This window comes from Petromyzon marinus, chromosome 29 (assembly GCF_048934315.1).
Source record: "Petromyzon marinus isolate PM22_M1 ecotype Great Lakes invasive population chromosome 29, UKy_Petmar_22M1.pri1.0, whole genome shotgun sequence".
Taxonomy (NCBI): domain Eukaryota; kingdom Metazoa; phylum Chordata; class Hyperoartia; order Petromyzontiformes; family Petromyzontidae; genus Petromyzon; species Petromyzon marinus.
The window spans coordinates 10,849,755-10,869,994 of NC_133695.1; the positions used below are offsets into that span (position 1 = coordinate 10,849,755).

The window sequence follows — 20,240 nt, forward strand, 5'->3', positions numbered from 1 at the left end:
ACCCTTTCTGGCAATAAAACATGAGCTGTGAAGATGTTCAAACACCAAATAAGATACATTTTGCAAGGCATCAAGTCTGAATTAACTACACATACTTGTGACAAAATACGCAAACAAACATGCTTTAATAACACATGTGTAGTGAACGACTTCCGACACACGTCCAGTAGAAGGCTTCTTATGTATTAAGAGCACACATGGCGATGCACTTCATAACGCGGCTACACCCGCGGCTGCTCTTGACACGCAGCCCCTCTCCGTCCTGCGCTACGCTGGCTGGGCGACGAGCGTAGCGGTGGTGACAGAGCTGGTCTCGCAGAAGAACCAGCCACGTGGTCGAAGACGAAGAGATCACGACGAGCAGCGACGCAACCAGGACCCAGACCCCGCACTAACAGCCACGAAGCTCTGGTTCGGTGCTCCTTATATCTAGCTGGCGTGGCCAAGCTCCACCTCTGGCCACGCCCCCGTTCTACAAACTACTAGACCCTTCGGGATGGTTCCCGGAGCTTCTCGACTGACACCGCCCTTAACCTTTACCCCAGATATGCCCCTTCATGATAAGGCATTATGTAATGCAGCTATAACCGCAATTACCCTCACAGGCTGGCAGGTGTCACCCTGTCATTACACTGTAATGACAGGGTGACACCTGCTGGCCTGGGAAGGGATTCACGGTTACGGGCTCAGAAGTAACAACCAATCAGGGAAGGAGGGGTATCTGGGGTTAGCCGAGATATTCCGGGAACCTGCTCGAAGGTTCCACAAGAGGGCGTGGCCAGAGGCGGGGCCTAGCCGTGCCTGGGGGGATATAAGGGGGAGTGGACCTGGAGCTCGGGGCTGGTGTGTGGGGTCCTGGGTCCTGGCTGTGTCGCTGTTCACCGACATCTCTCTCCGTCATCCGGCCACGGGGAAGATCTACTGCCTGGTTTCCATCGCCGTCATCGTCACACCGCCAGCCAGCGGAGTGAACGAGTGAGGGCGAGGGGACCACACTGAGTGATCGGCTGTGTGTAGCCAGTAGAGACGTTAATATCGAGTGTTGTACTCAGTGTGAGGAAGAATAAGTGTTGGCCTGTGTTGTGCCCAGTGTGAGTAATAAAAGAAGTACCCTCGACACGACGTGTCGCAGAAGTCGCTCATTACACATGTATTGATTGGCTTACAGTACAAAGACAATGCACGTATCAGCGCATTAAAAGCTCGAGTTGAGCAGCTATATAATGGAACCCTTTTCGCCTTTTGACCCAAAAACTATATTATGAACCACGTCGAAATCAAATCTCTGGTTGAATAAAAGGCAATTCTGAGAGTTTCAGCAGCAGTGGAGTGACATGGGTCAGCTGATTTTAAATTGAAAACACAGAAAGGCCTTTTATATCAAACGAGTATCATACTTAGAACACGAGAATGCCCATTGTTGTGGATGTGTGTGTGCTTTTGGAATGGACAGAGTGGATACACGTGCAAAATAATTAAGAGCCTTGAAAAATGGCACCACACACAACTGAACTGGCTTGGCATCGTTCTGCGCTGGAATAAATGCGGCCAACTTAAAATGTAACGTCTGAAAATTGTTTCATTTGCATATCAATTAACATAAAAATCACATTGTCTGCATTTAAAACAGGGGGGTTTGTTCCCACCCATAGAAGTTTGCAGATATACTTGCATGCAGAACATGCATTGCCTCCTCTCCTTATCAGCAACGCCAAGCATTGTACTAAAGTCTACCATGGGTGCCATTTGGATGAGACTAATGTCATATATTTTGTTTTGCATATCTCATTTCTCGGCAATTAACCACTAAGTATAATCTTGACATTGAAATGCGTGGATTTTTGTTTTATTCCAAAACTTCCGATGCCAAGTAACGTAAAAGTTAATTAACCTAATGTCCCTTAAGCATCTGTCTTACGTAATTACAAGAGCCTCACGTCTATTCTGGTTGTACTCGGGGATTAACATATCATGGAATATTTAACCAAGGGCCCTCAAATTAACAACAAGTTTTACCACTGGGGACGGGGACATGGTCCGGCGCCAGCGCGTTCACAACTTGTCGACGAGGTTTTTGTGGTTTCAATCTTGCAGGCCACCCTGTTTATTGCTGCCGGCGTGTTTGCCATAACACACGTGCCATGCACTTCGCAGCGGACGTTAAAGATCCCGTGACGCAATTTGAAGTGAGGAGGCCACTGTGTGCGCAGGCATCATGGCACAAATTTGTCAAATTCCAAAAAAAATACTCGATTCGGCTTACTGGCAGAATCATTCCCTCTTGCAGGCCAGGTGCTGAGTCAACCTTGTGCCGCACAGGGACACCTGCCACTCAGGGGGGGATGCCTTTTCAAATGTGTTGACATGAGATGCAAGTCGCTTGGCACGTGTAAGGTGCTCCCCAGCGTAGAGGCGGGCAGCTCGATCAAAAATCAAATAATGATTGCTGTGCAGGGTTTGGTGGTTGTGCTGTATAGGCATGTGCTCTTTGGGTTGTACCACGTTTTTGTTTGGCATGAAACTATCAACACGTGAAGTGAAGCGTAACACATCGTGCCAAATAATACAGGTTACAGCCCACTTTACTATCGGTTATTGGAGGACACTCAATATGATGCATGATGCATTCACCATTTTGACATTCCACCCAATCGGCAAAGGACGGCGTGGACGGAGGGGAGGTAGGAAGAAAGTACACTGCGGCGGTGAGATTTTAACTACCTTGCCTGGTATACAGGAGGTCGTCGGTTCGATACCGACCCCGACGTCTGCTGTATATTTGGAGTTTGCACGCTCTTCCCATGGATTTTTCTCTGGATCCTCCGGTTTTTCCCTCTACATTTAAAAACATGCATTTAGAATATTTCGCTGCTATAAATGTCCACAAGATAAGCCACTTCATTGGGCTATTATTTGTGGCCAGGTCGCTTCCCTAAAAATAGCTACATAACTTAATGGGCCTTACTTGGAAGAAAAAAGCAGTGGTTGCCATCAGAATCCCTTGGAGATGCTCCAACTTGTAAAATGATCCTGTCACCCTAACATGAGCGCCAGCCCATCCCCTCTCCTGCTGTGATCGTAAAGAGCGAACAGGCCGGCTGAACAAAACATTCGGGGACTGTCTTCTTTGGTTCTTTCGGTAAAGTCACGTAGAATGAGAATAAAATAATAAATTGATCAAATAAAATAACACAATAATATTCTCATGACGTTTCTCATTCTACGTGACTTTACAGAAAGAACCAAAGAAGATGAATCATTGCAGTCACGAAAACTTTAAATCGAAATTCGGGGACTGGTCGATGTTATGTTGCAGTGTTGTTCACTTCCACATCACACGCACGGCCGGTAAACATGCATCTTTACAATGATGACCGAAGACACCGCTGCATCAGCCCACACACCACATAATACCATGTGTATGTTGAACTTATTTCGCACCGTACGTAGCCAATCCTCCCTCTATCCCCCCCCCCGCCGCTACCCCCCACCACACCTCGTTTTTGTTAACCGAAGGGACAGCCAATTCATTATATTTCAACCATTGGCGTCATCATTAGGAACACATTAAGTCGGGCAGTGTGTTTCATTTTAGAACTGTACCATGCATGGGAAAACCTTAATAGAGAAAATGTCGTGAAATGCGATGCGTCATGAGCTAATATATGTGTAGTGTCCTCCTCAGTGTGTGTGTAGCGCACACATCCAGAGACAAGGTAGTTGCAGGAGACACCTTTTATTCCGTTACACCACTCCGGCCATTCACACTCACACGGATCACCTCCTCTCTCGACCACGTTGCCGTACAGCCCGGCCTAGACACAAGCCTGACCACGTTGCACCGACGGCGTCGGCCGAGACAGCAAACTACTGTCCGGACGCGCAATTATCGGGCAAAAGCGGTAGCGACGAAGGCGACAAAGACGACAGCGACAACGAGACGAGTCCACTCCCAGAACCGGCAGCCCTGAGCTCTTGCTCTCCGCTGCTTTTATTCTTCTCGGCGCAGCCTGGCTCCGCCCTGGCCGTGCCTCCATTCTCGAACCCACCAGCGGGTTCTAGGGGCCTCTCGATGAGGTCTTCTGTGACCCTTGCCCCAGTTCCTCCGCCCTGCCGGCATACAGCCGTGTATATGCTCGACGGCGTGTGGGCTAACTGTCCACCGCAGTTGCCACTGCTGGAAAGCAGTCGGCGCTGTGTAACTACATATGTATATTCTTAGCTCTTTCGGTAAAGTCACGTTGAAGGGAAACAATAAAATATATATAAAAAAATTTCTCACGTTTCGACCATAACACAAACGGTCATCATCAGGTGTGAAAAACCAACGGCAAGAAACATTTGAAATAATTTTTGTTTTATATATTTTATTATTTTATTGTTTCCCTTCAACGTGACTTTACCGAAAGAGCTAAGAATATGAATTACTGCAGTCACGCAAGCTTTAAATTACATATGTATAGTATGTTGAACTTCTTTCGCACTGTAAATAGCTGACCGTGCTAATCGGAGGTGTGGGGGAAGGACAGCAGCCTAAACATAAAAAGCAGTTCTCAAGAAATAAGATTTTCAATCTGCTCAATAGACCCGTATTCAGGCTGCCCAGCCCTGCATAGTGCCCTCTTACGCGTAGCTTTTTTTTCTCCCATAAAGTGTTCTTTGGGCGTGGCCTGTGTACGCATGAGCTCAGGGTCCAATCTGCGAGTCACCATTGCATCACGTGTACCCTCGACTCACCTACAGCGACAATAGACGCATCACTATACGTGGCAATTGCACCCAAGCACACGTGGCATGCAGCAGCAAGATACGGAGAGTCAAACGCTACACTTGGTGCCATTTGACTGCAATGCGCAGCCGAGTGGGAAAGAGAAATAACTAATCTGTGCGGTTCGGTGGTGATGCAGTAGTTGTCGCGCTGCACCATGCTACTCAGTAACCCGAGTGGCGTTTTTTTCAAAATTTCTTGCTGTGGTTTTCACACCTGATGATGATTGTTTGCGTTGCAGTCGAAACGTCGTGAGAATTTTATTGTTTTATATTTTTATTATTTTATTGTTTCCCTTCTACGTGACTTTACCGAAAGAACCAAGAATATAGGCTTCTGTTAGAGCGCGTAAATATAAATCTGTTTTTACGTGATAAACCTTATAATTGGCTGTGTTGGGTGGTGGGGGGGGGGGGGGTTTCACGACACGTTTATATTTGTGCGATCTAACCCAAAAGCCTCTATTAAGGATCTGTAACCCTAGTTTGATTTCTATCAATGGTTCTGAGTGGCGAGTGATGTTCGAGCCAGTCCTAGGTGCCCCCTAGTGTCCGGTGGAATGGTGATTGTGAAGCTCCTGGCGAGTGTGATTTGTGAGAGTCTGCTATTAGGTGTCAGGCGAGTGGTGAGTGGTGGTGTTGAATGACCGATGCGAATGCTCTACTATAGTCACGTGATCTTTTTTCACAGATGTCCAGTCGGGAGTGGATCAGCATGTTAACTAAACCACCCAAGCTGTGCAGCACGGTGTATAGAGTCCCGAGTTATAAATTGGCTCTCACACAGTGCGATGAATAACGGTGAAACGATTTATACTGAATTGGTGGTGTTAGTGACATTTGGCGACTTAATGTAAACGTCTTTCCATTGTAAGAAAATCTGAATTCATAACGACCATCAAAGTCACTACCAGACAGTCAACTGGGAGTCGTGTATGAAGTATCATCATTCATAGTCCACATGTAAAGCTTTCTCGAGGAATACTGGTCAGCATAAATTATGCATAGGAATATGCAAAACATTTAATCAAAAGGAAACGTGGATAGCCACCTGACTGGCACCACTGCCTTTTGTAAATCAGCCTTGGTTGATACTACTGTGTGCGTGGCATATTTTAGATTTTACATGGCCACTTCATCACCAAATGCTGGCATGAATTGTGTGTCCTCCCGAACATTCGAAATCGGCCCCTGGTTTCAGAGCTGAAAATAACAACGATCACCAAAACTACTGCATGTAGAGTCATAACTGTTTATCTGCAGTAAAGGGGAGGTGGGATGGGAGGAGGACAGCTATCCCAGTTCCATATATCCCGAGTCCCAACCAGGGGGGATTCACCCCTTTATTTGGGTGGTGGGGGGGGCGTGACCACAAATAACCCCAGATAATTGGAAGAATTCGCCGAATAACTTTGTTTTTCCGTGCTCCAGACCCAGACTGTTTGTGTGGTGCTACAGCAGCGAAGCCGCTCCATCAGAACCGTGCCTGTCACTGTGATGCCACAGCAGCGAGGCCGTCCTGCCGATTCCGTGGCCACGACGCCGCCACCTCCGAGCGACGGGGCCGACGCTGCTCTTCCCCCAGCACCCCCCTCTGAACACACACATGCACTCACATAGGGCCTCGTGGGGGGGGTCACCTGCCCCCTGAGTTTTTACCCGCGAGCCCCCCTCGTGGGGGTGTTCCACGGTTTCTCTGGGCCAGGGAATTGGCAGACCCCCCCCCCCCAGGCCGAATGGCACTGCGGCACTGTGGATTAACTTAAAATTGTATGGCCACGGCGAACTCACTGAGAACCGCAATGAGGACACACCCAGCACAGGGGAAGGGGGCCTCAGGGGGAGCCGAGCTTCCAGCGAGCAGCAGGGGGGCAGCACGAGGAGGACGAGTACGTAGACAATGGACTAGGGAAAAGGGGGGCGGGGCAGAGAGCGGGCTGAAGGAAAGGCACAAAAAGTTGAGGAACGCAGGGAAGCACCTGATTGACCGAGAGGGCCGCCCAGCTTAGCCAGGGATCTCTTTGGTGTGGGAAGGCATAAAAGGGGGGAGGACAACCGTGGGTCTCTTCTCCTGAAGTCAGCGAGTGACACAGCCAGCCTTCCAGCCCCTCGAGCGTCCGAGTGACGCTGACGAGCGCAGCTAGGACACGACCCAGGCCTGGACCCTCGTCCCTCCAACTCCCAGCACGTCAGTGAGGAATCGCGAGTACGTAAGAGGGGTGAGGGATAGTGTGAGGGTTCCCAGAGGGCTCAGTTAGAGATAGGTGAGGAGGGTGGGGCACAGCTGGGACGCTGCTCGCTGGATTGTTTTGGTTCCGGGCCATGCAAGGTTTGCTTACAGTCGCGCCAGTAGTAAACTTTAGCCTAGAATACCGACGTCATGTAATTTCTGTGTGTGTGGAGAAAGCGTCAGCGTGGTGTGTAATTTGAGCGTGGGGGCGAGTGAAGCTGCGCCACGTGGTACACGGTGCATGTTTATTCATACAGTTATTGTGTAGCACGTGCACGTGGTGGGCAGCAGGTCCGGGTGTGCGCGCGCCCGCAGCCCCCGCAGCGTGAGTGGTGGTTTACACGGGGAATGGGTAGCAGAATAACGCGAGACGGTGGAGAGCCAGCCACGAGCCATGTCCCACAGAGAGGACGCTGGTGCGGGGAGGCCGATGACTCGATCGACGGCAGCCCGGCGTGCAGGGGAGGAGGTCAAAAGAGGAGAGGAGGAGGGGGGCATCAGCCCCGACATTTGCCCACCTGTGGCACGTGACAAAAAAACGTCACTAAATGAGGCGTGGCCAACTGTAAATGGCGTTGGGTACCCTCGAATGCCTTTCAAAGATGAAGTTGACGCCACAGAACAAGGTCGCACTCATCAGGTGCTTGCCCCTCAGGCGCTCGCCAGTCCCACGAGGTCTCTCCGAACATGAGGTGGGTATGGAAAGGGAGTTTGCTTGCCATGTTAGCGGCCCCGAAAGACTAGCAACCTCAACAGTGGCAGCAGAGTCTGTTCTTTACCGAAAGACCCAAAGAATATGAATATCTGTTCACCCACTTTGTCACTTTGTCCCAGATGTTTGGAATTATTTGCCAAATAGCTACATTTAACGGTGGTCAGGACCCCTGATATTTGGATGGATGGTCACACCCCCTCCCCCCCAAATATTTGGAAGAGAAAGCCGGGTTTTGCAGATAATCAGGTTGTGGATAATCGGAGTTTGTATATAAAAGTGTGTGTTTACGATAATTACTTCGCTTATACTATCCAGACAGTGCACTTATATAATCATACTCTGACAACCGGTAACAAACTACTTGGTGGAGGATATGCATTTGCCACTGGAACAAAGTGAAGAATTTTGACGTGCACCAAGCTTTTTAGGACTCTACCAAACTGTAGTCTCAATCGGGTCTCAACAATTTCACAAAAAAGAATGCAACATTCATGTTGCGGTTGAACTGGGAATGTGCTTAGTTCCTTCTTTGAGTGGTGAACACTACCTCTTCCTTCGTGTGGTGGATTTGGAAACAGTAACAAATGGCATAAATTCAACTCTTGTGTTCTTTAGCCGTTCAGTAACATTGGTTTGTAAGCCAGTAAATTGCTTTGGTGCCATCGTTCAATGGTCTTTACGGCATTGGCTGATTATGTATGTACTTCATTGTCCTGCTGAGTGGTGCTGCATGGCACGTACTCGTTATATAAATGTACTCATCCTACGGAGCCAAATGGGCATTGTGCTCTGGTTGCGTTAATGCTGTAGATGCCAATTGACGAGGCATCAAATGTGCGTCATCTCCAATGTTCTTTCTGACATCATTCCCCATATGGGTGGTGTGATGATGGTTTGCTGTCTTGCGTTGTTTCATGTTGCGAAAATATTCGGCTTTGTTCCCCAACACACAAAAGCAAGATTTGGATGTAATTGGTAACACAAAATAACTTCCCTAGTTTTCAGTTCATGATGGAGCTCCACAGCCGGGTGGTGGTGGCTACCCACATGGCCTGTATTCCAGCACTGTGGCGGAAGTGAGGGGGTTGATGGATCACCCAAAATGTTACGAAACTCCTTTTGCTTGGGCATCGAGGAGGAGCCATCATATCCTGGCTTGCCAGGAGAAGGCGGTACAGCAAAGTGTGGACCCTATATCATCCGCCCCTTCTGTCTGGGATAGAGTGTTGCCCCCTCGCACGCATCGATTTTCTTACGGGAGCTCTGGTTTCCTCCCACGTGTACAAACGCTCATTGCATTTGCTGAAAACGTTTTAACATATCGAGAGGACAGCAGAGCCTGGGCCCTTGTTGGCGCCAGCTCGCCGACTCACTGCTGCCTTCCAGCTTCGTTCGGTGGTTCCTCAGCGATTGCGAGAAGCAATTTGCACGAACGATGGCACTATATAAAGCGAAACTGTGTGACAAAAACATGGTGGAGAAAGAAATGTTACCGTCTATTATCATCGTTACAGTAGACTGAAATATCTGCTGACGCTATGTTTTTTTCACTTTGTTCAAACATCTCAATGGCTGCATTGCACACATGTGGTGCTCATCAAAACATAATTACACAGGCCCATTAAATCCTCTAAATATTTACCGTGATTGCTGCGAGCTGAATCGCTGTGAAGTGCCACGCGATACATTCCTGCCACGTTGAGATAAACAGTGCATGGCTAAAGCACACATTCCTGTAATCTTCCATCACAATAGCCAAGGCAATCTGCTTCCACGTGCAGCGGGTTAATGAAGAACATAACATTGACTGATATACAAAATTCTTGAACGAGAGGCATGTGCTACGCCACCCAGCCTACACAAAGTTTCCCCTTAGCGATATCAACAACAACAATGACAACTTATAGCCCTTTTGTCAGTGCTGCTTGATGGCCTATTCGTACCTCGATTATACTTCACCATGCCGACGAGTACAGGCTGGTAAACCCAGGCCCAGTTCAGGTATCACTCACCTGATGTTAGCCGTGACTGGGAATCTAACTGCGGAGCCCTAGGTTCACAGCAACCCATTTTGTTCAACCTCTGTGCCACCGCTCTCTCCCACTACTTTTTAGTGCATGGGCATTGAAACTCATCATGTATCGGCCTCGCTGTGCGCTGCGTTGCACCACTATCCGAGTAGATAACCTTGCATTCAATAAACCTTCAGAGCCAGGGTGAACATCCGACTCCAAACGTATTTAATGAATTGAACGAGGTAAAACTGATGGAAAAACGCAGTACAAATGCATCATCTGTTAATACTTGGAAATATCAATACAATGAATGAACTCTACAACATCATAACATTGTCTTAGATAACATGAAACTCAACAATAGATCCTGGATGGACCAGGAACCTACATTAGTACTGAATAGCTATACAAGAGAATAAGCTACTGTGTTAAAGGCACATCGTGTGGTCACCATGCTGCAGCCTACATATACAGCACTACACATAACACTGAACTGTGGATGAGATATTTCGTCATCCTTGCTCTCAAGATCGCAATAAGGTTACATGGGTACAAGTCTGGCTCGACTTATTCAATTACAAGTAACATTCATAATAAGGCAAGTGGCAGGCTTCGTTGTTAACTAGGCCTTATATTTATCATAACAATTTAACAGCATTATAACGGTCGTTCTAACATTATAACAGCATTTCCAGTATTATAAGAACATAAACGAACTTACAGACAATGCTTCTTAAAGTCCCACAATGAACAGATGCACCTGTGTTCACCGAGACGTTATTTGTGCCTCCATTTTGTACTCTGTGTAATGGCTGACACCCGCGTGGCTGAGGGAATCTTAAATCTTAACTTCCTGGTCACGTGACCAAACTCGGCATCAAAACAGGAAATTCCTGTGTACACACACCCCCACATCTGCCGTGAGGCAAACACCTCCCGTGGGGCAGAACACATCACGTTATTCTTTTTATGTCACATTAATCTGCCAATTATGAATAACAAAATAATCGTGGGGTTTCGTTGTGCAGAAGTAACAAACTAGATGAGCGCACGATACATCTCCATCATATGTCTGCATCTCCAAATCTCTGACACGTTTATTTTTTGCAGATGGCACAACCCCCGATGGCTTCCAGACATTGTACGAAGGAGTCGCAACAGGACCTGCAAAATTCCTTCAGGACCCTGTACGAGTCTCCACGATATCGATGTTTTCGTGGTTTTTTTTTTTTACGATGTGCTCTCGTACAACGGCTTCTCCGTTGTAAAGCAGCAGGGAAACTGGCTAAATGGGACCATCCATATGACAAACAAAAACAAACGTTATACTTTCAACTGAAAACTATCCTCGTCAAAAAAGGAGCAAGGTTGTGGAGCGAATGGGTTGTGTAAAACAATATACTTACATCTTCTATGTGGAGAGAGATATAGGAAGGATACATTATCTTCTTCTCCTTTCGGTAAAGTCTCGTTGATAGGTTGAAAGAAAATCACAAAAAACTATGACGTTTCGATCACAACACAACGGTGAGAAATCAATTTCGTGTGAAGCCATCCATATTTATAGACACGGACACAATTTCAACCAAGAAGATGGGTACAAACTGAGCAATAATTGGAAGGACGTTATTAACCAGTTTAAATCATAACTGGCTGTGATGTTTCTGCGCCGTCATCTTGGACGCCTCTCTCCGATCTCACATTAACATGCTAATCTCTCACATTAACATAGCCACCTCCACGCCATCGTCTTGGAAACCGCTCTCCGATCTTACATTAACATGCTAATTCCTCACATGGGCTACACCCATTTCAAACCTTTTAAACAGTCTGCCTCAGCAGCTTTCCTCTTTTCTCCTCCTGATGACGATCACTTGTATTGTGATCGAAACGTCGAAGTTTTTTGTTATTTTCTTTCAATCTATCAATGTGACTTTACCGGAAGACCCAAAGAATATGAATTCCTGCAGTCACGAAAGCTTTAAGTCAAGACCTATCTGTTTTGTTATTTACATTCTCCAGAGAAACGCAAAATGTATTTGGTGCAACGCATATATGTGTGCATTGAGCCAGGACACACATCATGAAGAAGGAGATTCCTTGCCTATAACACCTGAGAGTTTAGCAGCATTGATTCAAGCATGCCTGACACTGCTGATGAGATTCTGTAGGTCAAAACCAGTTCAGAGTTTTGCTTGTATTTGAATAAATGCATCTGAAATTATACCCTACCAAAAGGCCATGGGACTGATGTAAAATGTTTTATCTAAAGAGACATATATATGAATGAGACATTGTCTGCATACTGTATCTATACAGGATAAAACGGATGACTGTAGTGGCTTAAGGAATCCACATCACTGTCCAGAAACGGATCCGGGCACCAGTGACAACTTGCGTTCAAACTCTGGCTTCCCATTTGACCTGAGGCGAACCTAGAGCCTCTTATTTAACCGCGAGTTTGACGACTTCAAGTGACTGTGTGAACAAGAAGAGGAGCGGACGGGAACAACCCCACGAAAATTGCTTTTGGACCTTAGCCGACTTTAAGAACATCACCCGGAGGCCTGTTTGGAAGACAGGCACAGACAGAACAACATTGCTCACTTTCCAGAGCCGACACCAAGAGGCCCAGCCTGTTCATTGTGCAACTTTATAATTATCCTTGCAAAAGGTTTCTGTTTGGTGTTTGAACATCTTAACACCTGTTTTATTGCCAGAAAGGGTACAACCTATTCTTATAATTAGTACAACATTATTATAATGAAGCAATTGACAACACAGCCTTTCCTCATATATTTGTATATGGTATAGAAGATGGGAGCTAGAGCAGTTAGACGAAAGTAGGTCATGTCGCTACTCGTTCTGTTTAGCGTTTAACATTTGTTGAAAGTTTAATTTACATATTCTTAGCTCTTTCGGTAAAGTCACGTTGAAGGGAAACAATAAAATAATTAAATATATAGAAAACTATTACGTGACTTTACCGAAAGAGCTAAGAATATGAATTACTGCAGTCACGAAAGCTTTAACTCAAAACAGTTTAATTTACATCGCGTCATAACCCTCCTGGGCCCCCCGGACCCCGAGTGAGTTACAAACAATGAAGAGCACTCAATTTCTTGCATTATGCAAGCATCATCAATAGTTCCTTAAGAACTGCATTTTTTGTATCTTCCTGCCTTCGGTTACCATCAAAGAGATTTAAGCATCAAGGTGACCAACTGAGAGGCAGCAATGAGACAGGCACACTCCAACTGAACTGTGGACCAGCTCTGTCTTTATAAGTGTAATGACATGGTGCCACCTGTCGGCCTGGAGGGGTAATCGCGGGTATGGGCAAGTTATATAATGACTAACTAGAAGGGGGGCGTATCTGGGGTAAAGGTGAAAGGCAGAGTCAGTCGGGAAGCTCTGAGAACCTGCTCGAAGGTTCTGGAAGGGGGCGTGGCCGGAGGCAGGGCTTGGCCACGCCGGGAAGTATATAAGGGGTACGGAACCAGAGGTTCGGGGCTGTTGCAGGTCCTGGGTCCTGGTTGTGTCGCTACTCGCCGTCATCTCTCTTCGTGGTCCGGCTGCATGGCCGATACTCTCATCATCGTCGTCGCTACGCTAGTCAGACAGCTGTATAGTTAGATGCCTACGATGGAGTTGTGTAGAAAGGTCGGCTATGTGTAGCCATGTACAGTGGGGGAAAACATTATTAGATCCCCTGCCGATTTTGTACGTTTGCTTCCTGACAAAGAAATGATCAGTCTATAATTTTAATGGTAGGTTTATTTGAACAGTGAGAGACAGAATAACAATATCAAAATCCAGAAAAATGCATGTCAAAAATGTTAGAAATTGATTTGCATTTTAATGAGGGAAATAAGTTTTTGACCCCCTCTCAATCAGAAAGATTTCTGGCTCCCAGGTGTATTTTATACAGGTAACGAGCTGAGATTAGGAGCACACTCTTAAAGGGAGTGCTCCTAATCTCAGCTTGTTACCTGTGTAGAGTAGTAGTTAGTGACGTCATGTCACGCTCGCCCTCTGGTATGATGACGTCACGTATGTTGACGTCATGGACAGGGGGCGGGACGGTGACATCATGTCCCCCTGGGATATTTAGGTTGGGACCCGTGACGTGTTCGAGGTCGTCTGGAGGGTCCGGGAACGTGAAGGGTGAAAGTCGGGACCCAGGGTAGAGGGAAATTGGCACCAGGCTAGGGTAGCCTGCGGGTGCTAGGGAATCCCCAGTACCCTTCCCCTGGGGTGTGGAGTGTAGGCAGTGAGCGTGCACTACATGGAGTCGTGTATGAAGAAAAGTCCTTAATAAAGCAACTGGCGCAAGCCCCTACATGAAGATCTGCCTCCGAGTTGTCATTTACGCCTCAACGCCTGTATAAAAGACACCTGTCCACAGAAGCAATCAATCAGATTCCAAACTCTCCACAATGGCCAAGACCAAAGAGCTCTCCAAGGAGGTCAAGGACAAGATTGTAGATCTACACAAGGCTGGAATGGGCTACAAGACCATTGCCAAGCAGCTTGGTGAGAAGGTGACAAAAGTTGGTGCGATTATTCGCAAATGGAAGAAACACAAAATAACTGCCAATCTCCCTCGGCCTGGGGCTCCATGCAAGATCTCACCTCGTGGAGTTGCAATGATCATGAGAACGGTGAGAAATCGGCCCAGAACTACACGGGAGGATCTTGTTAATGATCTCAAGGCAACTGGGACCATAGTCACCAAGAAAACAATTGGTAACACACTACGCCGTGAAGGACTGAAATCCTGCAGCGCCCGCAAGGTCCCCCTGCTCAAGAAAGCACATATACATGCCCGTCTGAAGTTTGCCAATGAACATCTGAATGATTCAGAGGACAACTGGGTGAAAGTATTGTGGTCAGATGAGACCAAAATGGAGCTCTTTGGCATCAACTCAACTCGCCGTGTTTGGAGGAGGAGGAGGAATGCTGCCTATGACCTCAAGAACACTATCCCCACCGTCAAACATGGAGGTGGAAACATTGTGCTTTGGCGGTGTTTTTCTGCTAAGGGGACAGGACAACTTCACCACATCAAAGGGACGATGGACGGGGCCATGTACCGTCAAATCTTGGGTGAGAACCTCTTTCCCTCAGCCAGGGCATTGAAAATGGGTCGTGGATGGGTATTCCAGCATGACAATGACCCAAAACACACGGCCAAGGCAACAAAGGAGTGGCTCAAGATCCGGGAGTGGCCTAGCCAGTCTCCAAACCTAAATCCCATAGAAAAGCTGTGGAGGGAGCTGAAGGTTCGAGTTGCCAAACGTCAGCCTCGAAACTTTAATGACTTGGAGAAGATCTGCAAAGAAGAGTGGGACAAAATCCCTCCTGAGATGTGTGCAAACCTGGTGGCCAACTACAAGAAACGTCTGACCTCTGTGATTGCGAACAAGGGTGTTGCCACCAAGCACTAAGTCTTGTTTTGCAGAGGGGTCAAATACTTATTTCCCTCATTAAAATGCAAATCAATTTATAACATTTTTGACATGCGTTTTTCTGGATTTTTTGTTGTTATTCTGTCTCTCATTGTTCAAATAAACCTACCATTAAAATTATAAACTGATCATTTCTTTGTCAGTGGGCAAACGTACAAAATCAGCAGGGGATCAAATATTTTTTTCCCTCACTGTAGATACGTTCTGTATAACGCCCGGTGTTGTGCCCAGTGTGAGAATAAATAAGAAGCTCGACACGACGTGTACCAGAAGTCGCTCACTACATAAGGACTCGTCTTTACAATGATATCACCGATGCCCACTGCTGCAAAGTCTGCCTCTAAGAAGCTTACGTGGGAGTCCACAAATCCATGCTGCGAATGCGAGGGGCCATTAGCTCAGCTAATACCCTACCAACAACAATACAAAAAATATGTGAATGATGAGCATACCTGTCAACCCCTTATCAGTGCCCTACCTTTATTACAGACCAATTCAGACCCTATTTGTCACCCCGTACCCATTATAACTCTCAACGTTCATCCTACAAAATCCCATCGGAAGGGAGAAACACAAACAAATCGACAAAAAAAATATTTTTGGTTACCCTTATTGAAACGACTGTACGCCGTGTGGAACTTGGACAAGAATACGAGTAAACCGTATGGGTTGACGGGTATGGATAACAAAAATAAACACATCATCGTAAGAGCAGTGCAGGCTGGAAAAACACGAGCTTCTGAACAACAACACACACACACGTGTACGAAAAGCATTCAGCCTTTGGGCATCATGCAGCAACAAAACCCATCGACAGTTCCTGAAGACGTCGCTGGAAAACCCTCTCCCCCACCTTGGACTGTTGTAGTGTGCCTGCACGCGCGTTGACCTGTTTCGTTCTCAACGTTTGTACAGCCCCCAGTGACATCGATTTAACGTGTGCGCATCAGCGTGGGTTTCGTGTTCGCCGACACGGCACTGGATTTGCACTGCGCAGGTAAAATCGTTGCACGAAAGCACCGCGGTTTAATAAGGACGGGTCAGCTTTGCCATAACAATAACACGTGAGGGCCAGCGCTCATGGAAAAGAAAGAAAGAAAGAGTGTCTTGGGACTTTCAAAACATGCGCGAGCGGATGTTGCATTCGGGCGTAAACGTTCTCTCCTGGACTCCGTGGCGCTTACTGAGAGACGGCGTGGGAGCCGTGCGTGCATTACCTGCGCGCGGTGGCATGATGTGTGTGTCGGGAGATCAAACCGGTGACGTGTGCATTGCAAGTCCGGTGTGCTAACAATTACACCGTGGCAGATATCAACCAGAATCATATTTTTTTTAATATATAAATAAAAAATCTGATATCTCATTCAATGTCAATGGCAGGTAAGCTGCATGCGGCCTTTTCACTGCACGATTTCTTTAGAACTGATTTTTTATGTTCAGTGTGTTGTCCTTTTGCCCGCACCTCCGATTAGCACGGACGGCTACGTACGGTGCGAACGAAGTTCAACGTACATTGTCCAACGGAGTGCCCTTGAGTGTATGTGTGTATGTTGAACTTCTTTCGCATCGTACGTAGCCAACCGTGCTAATCGGAGGTGCGGCGGGGGTCGGGGGGAAGGATAACAAACTAAACACGAAGTGGCACGTGCATGTTCCTTCTAAGATCAACTCGACCGAACGTGAGTAATCCGGCACAGCTTCAGGTACTATATTCTCCGGATTATACGACGCTGCGGATGGTAAAGGAACGCAACCCAAACTTGTTTCCGGTGGTAATCAAGTTGACGCGCCACAACTTTTGCTTAAAAATACGAGGAGGGAATGGAGGTGGGGGGGGGGCGGAGTGCATCTTGTAATACGGAGAATACGGTCATTCTTCCAGACACAGCTGTCATAGCTGGTCTCAAGCACAGGCCAAACAACGCCTTACCTTCAACGGAAGACGCCGATGCGCTTCGGAGGGACGTTCAACACATTCATGAATATTTTGGGGTCCGGGAGTTGAAGACGAACATTAATATTCAAGAATCGTGACTATGCAATGCCAGAGTCAGGACGTGTTGTTTTCTATGGGAATCACTTCATAGCATCGCAGAGTTGAATGGAATTTTCCTCGCGTCAAAAAAATGACGTTTGGATATTACACCTCCCCCCCCCATCTCTCTCCGTCTACCCCCTCCTCTCTCGCCCTGAATTTTAAAGGCAGTTTGACGCCGCCGTCATCAAAATTGGCTGGACGAGGACCGCTGCTGCTTTACACCACCCTCTTGCCTGTCCCGGTGATTTCTCGCTTAATCGCCTAATAACGTCTCTCTCAGACCACCCCCTGCCCCTGCTCACTCACTCACTCACCTGATGAATCGCCGTGTGACTTCTTTGTGTCCCCTAAGTTGACGGTCGCATTAAAAGGAATTTGATGTAAAGACACTTGGCGAGATAAAGACAAAATGTGATGAGAAAACTCACAGCCAGACATATTTTGGACGTAATAATTCAATCCCGAAAACTTTTTTTTTACTAAACCGTGTGTGTGAGACTGCGATTTTTCACGGTAATTGAGTCAACAACAAAAAAAATGCATGCTGGTGTGGGAGATTAAACAACAATTCGTGAAAATGGCACGGAATTAAGGTGATGCAATGTCAACAAACAAAAATGTGCTTAAATATTTAAAATAAAAAGTGGATATTTTTTATTGTAAAAAAATAACTGTTAAGGTCCTTGTTTTTTTGTTGCTTAAATCACATTGTAAAAAACACACACAATTGATACCACTATTAACTGATATGGAAAGAATCGATGCAAAATAACCAACATATTTGACGCCAGGTTTTCAATGGGACGCTCAAATGCCCCTCCCAGCTCTCTCCCCCTTCTGCCCTCCTCCCCCCACGGTAGCCGCAGCAGATTTAGCTCAGCTAAGATCGCACTCATTTTTGCACAAATGAACCACGAAAACTTGCTAATCTCGTCAAGGAGCATAAACTATCACGCAAACTCCGGCCGTCCTTGCAGCAGCGAGTTCTGGCTAGCCATCGAAGATGACCACCGCTTCCAGATGCGCTTCTATGGCCGTCTGGAATGCTCTTCCTTCCGATATTAGGAACCCGCTGAAGCTACGCACTTGTAAATCTAGATTGAAATCGAATTTCTTTAGAGCTGCAGCACGGTTGCCTACGTACGGTGCGAAAGAATTTCCACATGCATACATTAGCTCGTGGCGCATGGCATTTTAACAACATTGACGTTTTCCCACGCATGGTACAGTATCGAAAATGATACACACTGGCCGGCTTTACGTGGTCTTAATGATAAAACCAACGATTGAAATACATAATTATTTGCTGTTCCTTCATTTCACAAAAACAAGAGGGGTAGGGAAGGGGTGTACGTATGTTGAACTTCTTTCGCACCGTACGTAGCCAACCGTGCTAATCGGAGGTGCGGGGAAAGCGGTGGGGGGAAGCGGGGATCAGGGAGGGGGATAGAGGGAGGGGTGACGCATAGACATGTAGCACCTAAATCTGCAGCGTCGTCATCGCCATTTCCAGCAAGATTTCACGACTTAAAGCTTTCGTGACTGCAGGAATTTATATTCTTGGTTCTTTCGGTAAAGTCACGTAGATAGGTTAAAAAAATAATTTCTTGTTTATTTTTTTTAAACCTATCTACGTGACTTTACCGAAAGAACCAATAACAAGATTTCACGACTTCACTCAAAAGTCACGATTTCAGCGACCGCCGTGACCCACCTACCAAAGCCCTCGCCTTGCCCATATGTGGCTCCGGCACGGTCACTACGAAAGCTTCCCCATTTACAACGTTTCTGGAAATTAATTTCTCTGACGCTATCTCAGTTTTGCGCACGCGTGTGCGTGTGTGTGTGTATGTGTGTTGGATTTAATATGGGGAGCGGTGGTGTAGCGGCCAGCGTGCTGCGCTACGAACCTGCCAACATGAGTTCAATTCCCGCTCATGGCCAACACCAGCGACGATTATTTGAACCGGTCCTGGGGCAAAGGCGGACGTGGTGTTGGCTACCCATTCGATCGTGTGCCGTGCCGGCCTTCATAGGTGCTCGATGACAGCACCTGCCCCTACAGTCTGTTAAGGCAATACGGGGGATCTTTATTTTGTGTTGGATAAACACGGAGGAGGCTAGTGAAGGACGCTACTGGTAAGTTGGAGGCAGTACCCCTCCAACAAGGCAGAGGAGCGACGCTCACAACAACGATCGGAGCGCCGGGTGGGTAAAATGCAGCAATTTGGCACAGCAGGGGGCATAGCTGGTGCATCTGCCAGTCGGTCAACCAACCCATGGCACCTGGGTCTGTCCCGTGACCTCCTGTCAGCGAGCCTTCGACACTCCACGTGGCCTCAAAGTTCACCTGTCCTGGTACAGGCGCCCTGGTGACTTCACCGTCACTTAGTGGCGAATGTCCGGGTATTGGTATTGGATACATACTTTAGCGAGCGAACTATTCGTTTGTTCCGACACCCATAAGTGTAAAATATGGTATCACACAACAGATATGGTCATATGTAAATACTATACAGATGAAAACGGTTTTCGATGACCACGGCATTACTCAAGAGGCTCGGCAATGCTGGACTGACAAGGCATGTTAAATATAATACTGTGTTGCAAACCTCGTTGAAATGCAGCGTGTAGACACTTGGCACAGACATTGCAGTGTTTGCTGAATTTTTATTTGCATACACGCCCACATTATAAAGTTAAGAGTCCAATTGACATTTTGCATATTCTGCGGGGAATGCCTTTTAATTATTTTAGAAATTCTGTCATGAGAGCACACACAAGGAAATGTACATATGTTGAACTTCTTTTGCACCGTACGTAGCCAACCGTGCTAATCGGAGGTGCGGGGGAAGGACAAAAAAAGCACATCCCCCCCTCCCCTACCGATATAGTCTTGGAGATTGTTCGTACACGTTCTATGAATGAGCACCGATTCAGGTTGGCCTGGCACACGAAGAGACGGTGTGGCCTGTAACTATGCCTAATCCACCGCAGTCTCTCG

At 47.0% G+C, this 20,240-nt stretch overlaps 1 long non-coding RNA gene across 1 annotated transcript; it reads right to left on the bottom strand.

Moving 5' to 3' along the window:
* Nucleotides 1-5,559: 5,559 nt before the first annotated feature.
* Nucleotides 5,560-10,583, bottom strand: LOC142929352 (uncharacterized). Its single transcript, XR_012945647.1, has 2 exons — nucleotides 10,449-10,583; nucleotides 5,560-7,515 (listed from the first exon to the last, which is right to left on the bottom strand). It is a non-coding gene; the product is annotated as an uncharacterized LOC142929352 (long non-coding RNA).
* Nucleotides 10,584-20,240: the final 9,657 nt, after the last annotated feature.